The sequence below is a fragment of the Oxyura jamaicensis genome, chromosome 33 (assembly GCF_011077185.1).
Source record: "Oxyura jamaicensis isolate SHBP4307 breed ruddy duck chromosome 33, BPBGC_Ojam_1.0, whole genome shotgun sequence".
NCBI lineage: Eukaryota > Metazoa > Chordata > Aves > Anseriformes > Anatidae > Oxyura > Oxyura jamaicensis.
The window spans coordinates 939668-949948 of record NC_048924.1 but is presented as its reverse complement, the minus strand read 5'-3'; positions in this window follow the sequence as shown (position 1 = coordinate 949948).

Below are 10281 nucleotides of genomic sequence, written 5' to 3'. Positions count from 1 at the left end.
TTCGCTCTGCAGCCAGCACCACAGCTCCTCAAGATGTTTATCTGAGCAACATACTTTGAGGAATAGCTGTAGGTGCTTTTCTTTTCGTTTCCTTGTTGTTCTCCATAACATGTAAAGTACCAGATTCCTGAGGTAAAAAATAATGTAATTAGTGCTATAACCCAGCCTTACCACCGCTTCAGTTAATTGGACCAGGAGTTTAACGTGGCCTTTATCATAGCTGCAACTCGCCTCTGCTTTGAGCTGTCCCCAATTCTCAGCCTTCTCGTTCTGTGCTTTTGGACCTGCTCGTAAGTCTTCACCAGATGCCATGGCCATTAAGGCAGGAAGTGATTAGTTAATGTTACTATTATTTTTTACAGTAATCTCAGCATTGACACGTGAAATTTATTCATCCCAGTAAAAAAGCCTGAATTATGGCCCAGAAAATACATACACCTTATAAATTACAGACCTCATAGCCTGAATAAACAGCATATGGATCTGTGTACTGGAGGCTCGGAGGCATGTCCAGGTGGAGCAGATGTGCCACTTATTAGAGCACGTCAGATAAACTTGCATGTGCTGCTATTAAAGGCATGACTTGTACAGGAAATTGCATGTTTATTTAGGTTATGTGAGCAGGACGCTTCAAGCTTCATTCAGTTGCCTAAGCAGAAGTGCCTGCTGCTGTTTCAGACGCACGAGACATCTGCGCAGGGCTGGCTGGCGTGACACGGGACCACTGGAGGCATGCCCCCCTCCGGACCAGCTTCACCCCTCTTTTGGCTGATGGGAACACCATCGAGTATCTCAAATGACACCAGATGCCAACGTTTAGGCACCCACAGCAAGAGGTTCCCACTTTACCAACGTACAGCCTCATCCGCAGAAATGTTCCAGTGGTTTATTTTGACTCAGGGTGATAAAGAAAGTGGCGTTATTTCAGTAGACTTCGAGATTTTTCAAAGTGAGAAATCGCCACCCTTCCCTATGAATATATACTTAGAAAATGATCATTTTAAGAGCTACATATACATAGTGGAGCAATTCTTTGGCAGTGTCGTGAATACAAAGCATACTGTGGTAGGATCTGTAAGTTTAATTATCCAGTTATCAAGGATATCAAGTGATGCATGTCACTACGACAGCTCACACATTGCTGATCAAAATCAGTGACAAATAATGATAACGAAAATCAGTCAAGCTGCACATCAAAGTTTAAAGCCTGACCCTCGGTGCCTGTGCCACATGTGCAGCTTCCTCTCTCCAGCGGTTTCTGGCGCTGCTGGTTTCAGCAGAGCCGCATGTGGCAAAGGGATCTGCCTGCGCAGAGCTGCTTGTAGGATTAGTGAGCGTCTAAATGAGGCCACGCTGTAACATGAGGCGCTGCGCGCTGCAGCGAGGACGGGCTGAGAGGCAGATGAGTGCAGCAGTTAGAAGATACCATGTTGACTTAATTAACTGTGAGGTTTTCAGGATTTAATTTAGAAGGTTAAAAACATCCTCCTGGGGCAGAGCAATGACACCTCTAGCCCAATATCCTGTCTCCAGTGGTGGCAACAGGAGATGCCGTTTGGGCAAGCACGTGAGCCCGGGTCCTTGCTTTCCTCCACAGCACACCGAATGGGTTAGAGAGGCTGAAGGGTGCGTCCCTGCCCTTTTGGCAGCACTTTGTGGACCTGTTGCTCCTGAGTTTATGCAGACTCTTTTAAACTTGTTGGTAGCGTCTCCAGTTTTCTGTAACAGCAGGTTCCAGACTTCTGTCAAAAAGTACTTTCTTCTTTCAGTTGATCTTACAGTTCCAAGGTGTGCCTCTTTATTCTTTTGTATGGGGATTTGGTGAATGCAAAGTCTTTATTCGCTTCTTCTCCTGCCTTCAGAACCTTGCAGACCTCAGTGTGATCCCTCTAAGCCTTTTCTCTAAACTGAAGAGTGAGTCCCAAACTTTTTGGTAGCTTCTTATGAAGGCAGATGGTCCCAGCCCTCCTCTAGCCCCTCTGTAACTCCATCATGTTCTTGAACTGAGGATTTCTGTAACAACAAAACGAGGGCTTTGGCCTCACCTTGGTATTCTTGCAAACAGCCAACATTCAGCTGGCTTTTTTGGCTGCTGTTGCGTCCTGAGCCAGTGGTTTCAGAGAACTGGCAATGGCAATGATGGGATCTCCTTCCTGAGCTGCAGCTGAGAGCTCTGAGCTCATTGATTTAGAATGATTAAAGTGGGTTTTGGTGTTGATTTGGTAAGAAATTGTTGAGAATTGCAGGCAGAAAGGGTGAGGAGTCAATAGGATATGAACAACCTGCTCCGGGAAATAATCTCAGGTGTAATTATTAACATGTTCATGGCACTTGTTGCTTTCCACAGCCAGCATCGTTTCTAGTGTTACTCTTAGAGCAGCAGAACTCCGTTCCATTAGTAGATTTATACCAGAGAGGAGAGTCCAAAGAAACATTTTTTTTGTCTATTCAGTCCTCCCTTTTTGATATTTCATCTAAGGGTCTATCTCTTGGCGCAGCAGCGCTTCCTGAGGGAGGCTGCGTTCTCTGATTTCTCTGATTGTTGGGGCTGCCGAGCTTCCCACAGAAGAGGCCCAGCACCAGCAGAGAGGGTAAGGCAGCTCCTGAAGAAACACTTGGGGGTATGGAAGGTGCTTGAACACCCACATGGCTTTTTTTTTTCTTTTTTTTCTTTTTATTTTTTTACATCTCCACCCAAGCAGTGAACTTCATGTGACCCCTCCCAGCAGCACCACTGGTTTGTTTAATCAGTGATTAAACTGGCATTTTACTTCGCTTCCAGACATACTCTATCAGTCCTTACGTGCCATCCCCCAGCCCCCCACATTTTTTTTAATAACACCAAGGCAATAGAAAAATGCATCATTAAAGTAGCGTGGCATAACTCTTCTCAGGAGACCTGACATCTCTGTGATGTGGTATTAGATGTGGTGATTGTGGGGCTGAAGAGCTTCAGGCTGTACAGAAAGCCAGAAGATGTGAGCTACTATCTCTTAAATACGTTCCAGCACAAGTGCCCCCGTTGGCTCCTGGAGGCCTTGCCAAGCTCTCATTCAAGCAGACGGTTTAGGGCTCCAGGCTGGCTTCTTTCAGTAGCACGTGTGTCACCTCAGCAAAGGAGAAAACAACCCCACACCTAGGTATTAACTCTGCAAGTAAAGTATGATAAAAAATAATGTGCTGGTATCCTACAAGGGCACTGCAAGTTGTTTTTTTTTTTTGCCTTTTTAAAAATTCCATATTTAATATGTATGTATTAAAAGAAATATTTCTTGTTTTCTAACCATCAGTGAATGCACAGTCAGGTACCCATTAATAATTCCACGAGCTCTTTCCTGAGTGGCAGCAGCCAACCTAGACCCCACGTTGTATAATGACAGTTAGGTTTGCTTTCCCCGCCATCTGTGGATTCATTTGTGTTTCGTTTTGCATGCAGCAGTACCCACAGGACAGCCCGATCTCTTCCCCCAGTGTGTCCCAAGGCCTTTTTTTTGTCTGCAAGTAACTTTAACCACGCAACTGCTTACCGTGAGCGCTTTCATTCTCAGACACTCACAGTCGCTTCTTTCTCTTCAGTTACAGAATTCATTCTCACTTCTGGGGACTGAGAAAGACACTGGATCTGTGTGATGAACAGTCGTGGATTTCTTCCCTTTTGTTCACCTTTCAGATTATTGCAAAGGCAGAAATGGAAGGGACAAATGGATTCCCTGCAGGTTGGATATTCTCTGGGGGACGCAGCCAGAACTGCCGAGCTGTTCTCGTAGCCCCCTTCCCTGGCAGCTCGTGGCTGTCCTTGGCATCAGTGCTTGGAGCTCAAGCCTTTGAAGCTTGCAAATGTGGGCTCCTATCCGAGAGGCTCTACTAAGCAGTTCTCTAACAAGCGTGTATCTCATAGTCAGTAATCTATTGATTTGTTTTTGAATCTTCCTAATGAACACTCATTAGGTGATTCTTGCTAGAAGCTCGGGAAGGATCATCCCCATTTTACAATGGGCTAAGTGAGGAACAGGAAGCTGAGATGGCTGTTGAGTAACCAGTACCAGAGCTGGGATTAAAGTTCTAGGGTTTTAGCCCTACCTTTTAGGTGTTATTTGTTGTTGTTGCTGTTGTTGTTTTCAAACCAAGAGAGGTATGCAAATAAGTAAATGCCCTCGGGAAGAAGAATTAGAGATGGAGAAAGAGAGGCAGTAAAGGAAAGGTGAAATCTGACTGTGCATCACCCCAGCTCTGCTGATGCACGATCTTCCAAAGAGCGCATCCTTGCCTTCCCCTTGACCTCTTTCCCCTTTCTAGTTACTGGTTGCTGTGCTGGGGGATTAATCTGCAGGAGAGCATTACCAAGCTAGGGCAGGCTGTGAGGCCTCTGCAGGGTCAAATACTGCTGGAGAGCGAGAAATCGGGGTGGCAGGTGGCTCCAGAATGTTCTTCTTAGACAAGACCACTGATAATGTTATTTCCCAAACAATTAACAAGAGTATGTATTCATGGGGTTGGTCCATCTTCCTTGGTGTGCACGGCAAAGTGCAGGCCTGCAGAGATAAACCAATTTTATCCATCTCCTTCCTGGAGCTTATCAGGCTTGTGAGGCCCTTTGGACTTGATTTGAAAGGCACAATCACTGACCTGGTCACAGAGGTGCTGTCACCAGCATAGCTCCTGGCAAAGCAGAATGTCTCCTGATAGAGGAGCCGATGAGTCTCGAATGCCTTTTGCTAAAGAGGGGATTTTTGGTGGAGTTAAACATTAACATTCTTCACAGCTCCCATCTGTTCAAGGTTCAAGAGGGAAGCCGTGCTGAGTCAGCCTGGCAGCTGTATTTCCTGCTCCAGCTCTCTCCTGCCGCATGATTCACTCCCTCCTCCTCTGCCAGGAAGTCTTAGCCCTGGCTGAAGCAGTGAGGAGGCAGAGGGACCCTCCAGCTATCTCGCACCGGGTTATTGGAGGTGAGCTCCTGATAACTTGATACCCTGGTGTGTTTCCTGGCTGTCCTGCAAGTAATTTTGGAGCAGCAAGGAGGGAAAGTCTTAGGTACCAAAAGAGTTGCCTAAGCTACAGAAGAATTTCCTTCAGCTCTTAGCAGTGCTGTGCTCCTGCCACACGGCACAGCACTTTTCCTTCCAGGCAGCGCTGGACAATGGGCTGTGAATGCACACTACGGCAGATTGTCCGGCCGTTCCCTGTGTATATTGCTTTTACACTTTAAATAAAAAGGTAAATCCTTTTAACCGTGACAGTTTCGAGAGAGTGGCCCATTAGCAGGGAAGGAGGGGGGGGGCAGATGAGAGGAGCTGTTTTGTTTAATATTATTGCCACAGTCTGTACGCTCCAGCACTGCCAAGTCTTTGGGCGTAGCCAGTCTGACAAGGGAAATTGATTGTTCCGTGCTGTTGCCTGGCTGCCTCTTAGAGCTGCAGCCCTGTGCTGTTTGCCTTGCGCTGAAGTGTGTTGGAATAAGACCCAGCAATTGCTGCTCATCGGCCCGGAGGCTGCCTGAGGCACCTATCGCACGCTGGTGGGGCTCGCTTCTGCCTGGAAAGCAAACCGTTCACTTCAGCATCGATGGAAGTTTGTGCAAACGCAACTGCACGATCTCTGCTGAGCTCAGACCCAGAAACAGAGCCAAGAGCCTCGCTGGCTTTGGATAAAACTTCTCTGTGGTTACATGGGATCATGTGATGGCGCAGCTGATCTTTCCAGCATTCAGTGTTCTTGCTTTAGGCCTCTCCTGCTGCTCAAAAACGCGTTTTAGAGTTCAAAACATCATCCCCTTGCTAGAGTCCTCAGTTATTGATACCACCGTGATCTTTCAGGAGTTCTTGAGGAAACTCCTGTGCCTCTGTGCTCCTGATTGTCCCAGGTTCCTGCTCAGGGTTCCAGCCCATCCACAAAGCCTTCAGCATCCTCAGCGGAGAGATTTCTAAATAGACACAGCTCCTCCCTCCAGCACAAAGGCACTCTCTATCCTCCTCGGGGCGGCATGCCACATCTGTCTGTTCCTCAAATGCTTTGGTTCTCAGAGTCGGGTGAATTAAGAGGGAAATCAGGTCTAAGCTGGACTCTCAGCCCCTTCGAGACGTGTCGACAGAGAAATGTATGCCTTGAAACAACTTGAAAAGAACTCTAGGGAGGGAGGCGAGCAGGAAAAAGTGTCAGTTGTGAGCGGCCGCCCTCTCCTGAGATCTCTCCTCCTGCAAAAAGCACGGCCCTGGCTCTTCTGTGACCCCTTTCTTCCTGCAGGGTAACGAAAGTCAGCACGCTGTAATGGCAGGCAGAAAGTCAGCTGCTCTGCCACAGGGTTAGTCCTCCGGATAGATGAAAGGAAAGTGGTTTGGTGTCCAAATGGATGTCACAGCTTTCAAGAAGAATTAAAACCAGATGTTTCCAACAGGCTTGCTGAGACCAGCCTTTTCTGACATACTTACCAAGCCACCACGGAGCGCTGTGAGTTGGGAACACCCTGCAGTCCCAAAGGCTCTGCTGCAGCTGCTGGAGGCATGCTGGCCGTCCGGAAGGACTGCTCCAAAGAGCTGGGGCAGAGACAGTGCCGCCAGCTCAGTGTTTATTCACCATTTATCAGTATTTACTCCTCGCTGATAATGGTGATGGTGGCAAGGGTGTAGTAACCAGATCAAATTTAGCACCTTTTGCCTTGGGAAAAAGCACTGGAGCCAAAAGGTGTCGTAGCTGGGCTGGCATCAGCTCTGCTTTTGGTTGGTGGCTTGTTGTGGTTAATGGAGCCCAGAACATCATCCCTGTCCCCAGGTCCGACCTCAGACAGGCTGGTGTTCAGCCTAACGGGTAGGTAGAGCTCCTGCTGTACAGGGGCCTCGTCAGAACCAGGAGGAATACATTTTATTCTTGCCTCGCATACCCGGTGTTTGTGTTCAGCTGTGATTGGGGGCTAACGACCATTCCAGTGCAGGGTAGAACTGAGGTAAATTCGTGGGAAAAGGGTAACAGAACCCTTGTCTCAGTGCAATACGGGAGACAGCAGCATTTCCAACTTTGCTGGGGAGTAACAAAAACCTCAGGACTGCTGGGTGTGCGGTTCCAGCTCACGCCCAGGGGTAATTAATCTTTTTGCCAGCACAGCCGCTCCAGGCTTCTGACTACAATAGGTATTGCTCCTTCGCATTCATCAGTCTGCCTGGTGGTTATAACATTCAACTTCTGGCCTCTTAAGGACAAATTCCTGGTGTTGTGCCCTCAGCGCTACTTCAAGGTGGAGTTTCCTCTTGTGAAATCAGCAGGCGCTGAAAATGGCCTGTTGGCTCTGGTGCATGGGAAAGGCTTTGCTCGCTGTTTTAGAGGGACGTGCCCCAGCCCTCCTCTTGCCCCTGCCCCTCCTGACTGCTGGCACGCTTATTGCTCTGGAGGAGCAGGCAAGGTGCACTTGAGATGCCACGTGCCACCGGATCACTCTCTTCACCAGGGGAGCAAATAATAAATTCAGAAGGTGCACTCAAAGCAAGCAAAAATAGAGCAGAGGAAAGCTAGGTTGCAGGAAATCCCAGTTTTTACTGGCATCTACTCATAATCAGATAATTTGACCAATAACAAAACATAAATCCCTCTCTAGTCCAGCTCTACAAAGCTGACCAAATGACTGCCTTAAAAAGGAGCTTTCTTCCATGCCCTTCATTTGTTCTCACAGTACAACATCTCATTTCAGTGTGTGCATCGATTCATTCTGCTCTGCAGCATCACGGACAGAAGGCACAATTGTTTCTGCTATGATTCCAAAATCAACTGTCGAGAGAGGGCCTTTGGGAGAAGAGTGGTGAGCCAGACAGCCGGCTCTCTGGCAGCTCTGGACAGAGTTCAAGGAAAATTGTTGGCCTTGCCATCCTCCTGTAAGTTAACAGAAGATGTTGACTAACAGGAAAGAAACTTGACTGTGGTGTAAACACAAAATTGTTTCTATTTGCCTTTCAGATAGGTATTAAAGGTTATCTGATGATAGCTTGTTCTGTTTCTTGAATTGTCACATCTGGATTGCTCCCTTAGAAGACAATTATTGTGACAAAATGAATTATTTACTAGCTCTATAGAAAGGGGCTGTTTTTCTACCCCATCTGCAGGTTTTAAGTATGTAAAAACTCTGCCAAAACTGTGTCTTGACCGATGTCTGTGGCATCAAGGATTTTCCTGGCTGGGCATGTCAATTAATTAATGAGATCTTGCAGTAGCAAGGCAGACCTAGGGCTTGGGTTCAGCAGTCCTGAGCTTCTGCGGGATGTGCAGGTATTCAGCAGGTCTGAAAATGAGCCTATTTCCTGCTACAATTTCTCTATTGCTTTGATATCACAAGGTAAAGCAATGGATACGCTAAAAATTAGTGAACAGATTCTGGAGATAAAGAGGCCTGTAAAACAGGGATAATAATTAACTGCTTCACAGGGGGGCATAAGGATTAATGAATTAATGTTTGCAAAGTCCTTTGAAGATGAAAAGTGCTAAGTCTGATTACATCTGGTGGGTGAAGCGGATAAGAATGAAGAAGAGGTTATCAGTTCCATTCTGTATCTACCAGGAACAAGGACTGGCTAAATGTCATAATAAATAACAATCTGAAGATGGTTTGCTCTCATGCTGTCCCCAGTGGTTTGCAGTCACGTAGCCCCTGGCAGAAGATAGGTTTCCACAATAGATTCTGCAGTCTGCAAATAGTCACTTTTCATTTATTCTGCTTAAAGTTATTTATTTCTTCTACCTTATTTTGCTTTTCTTTCATTCTTAGTTGTGATTCTTGGACGTGCTGGTCAGTGAAATACCTGTGGGATCTGCCAGCTGGAGCATCAATTTATAGTACAGCTTGTGCTACCCTTCTAATCTCTTCAATGGACTGTGATTACTTCACTGGCTCTAACCTAAACACCCCCAATTTGCTAGACTGTAATTGCAGGTAATAGTGTTAAGTGGGGTCTGGGCTGCCTCGCAGGGTGCGTGTCCACAGCAGTGCTGCACTGACGAGGATCTCGAGTCTTGAGTGCTGAAAACCATACCCTTCACCCAAACCAAGTCCACTGCAGAATGTATTAATTCTTTAATAGAATATTTCTTGATCACCTCAAATCCCCAAACAATCCCTGCTCCCTTAAATTCGCTGTAATAAGTTTTGTGGAGTCTGCTCTAAAGCAAAATGGTTTCAAAGTGGTTTTCCCTGGAAGGAATCCCTTCTGTGCTGCCCTGTGCTGCTGCTCCGCCGGGTCTGCGCTACACCACTGAGCTGAGGCACACGCAGGTGTGATATCTTGTGTTCGGAGCTTTCCGCAGGTGCGATTTGGCCCTTTCTCTGTCAATTGGGTGCTCTAAACGTGAATATGACGCTGCTGCAATGTGAATATTAAATGTGCAGTGCACGGAATAAAAGCTCCAGTGGGCTCAGCTGTTGTCCTTCCCATGTAGACGAACTGATATTGCGGCCTAGGTTTACAAAGACACTGGAAGTGGATTTATGCCATTTCTATATTGGCGCTGTCTGGAGGAAATCCTGTGTCCTGTGATGTTTTTCACTGGAGCCAAGGCCTCCCTCCTCTTCCCAGCGTCTTCCCTGCCCCGTTCCCAGGGGTGGAAGCCCTGGCAGCCGCCCCGGCCCCTTCCCCATCTGGGGCTGTGTTCCAGGGGCACGGCAGAGGGGCGGCCCTCTAACAAGCTGGCAAGGAACGATCCTGCTGCTGTGACCTGGCACGAATTTTCTCCTTGGGAGCCTCCTGCATCCTTAACACCTTCTCTGCTGCCCCGGGTGAATGCTGCAGATCACCCATGGGTGCGGGTACAGCAAGAAACAGGCAGGAGGTTTTGGTCTGGAGAGGAGGAGGCTGAGGGGAGACCTTATTGAACTCTATAGATACCTTAAAGGAGGCTGTAGAGAGGTGGGGGCTGGTCTATTCTCCCATGTGCCTGGTGACAGGAGAGGGGAATGGGCTAAAGTTGCGCCAGGGGAGGTTTAGGTTGGATATTAGGAAGAACTTCTTTGCTGAAAGGGTTGTGAGGCACTGGAATGGGCTGCCCAGGGAAGTGGCTGAGTCACCATCCCTGGAGGTCTTTAAAATACATTTAGATGTAGAGCTTAGGGATATGGTTTAGTGGAGGACTTGTGTTAGGTCAGAGGTTGGACTGGGTGATCTTGGAGGTCTCTCCCAACCTAGACGATTCTGTGATTGTTTGCTCCCAGTCCCTGAAAGGCAGCTGTGGGGAGCTGGGGGGTGGCCTCTTCTTGCAAATAATTAATGACAGGACAAGAAGGCACGGCCCCAAGTTGTGCCAGGGAAGGTT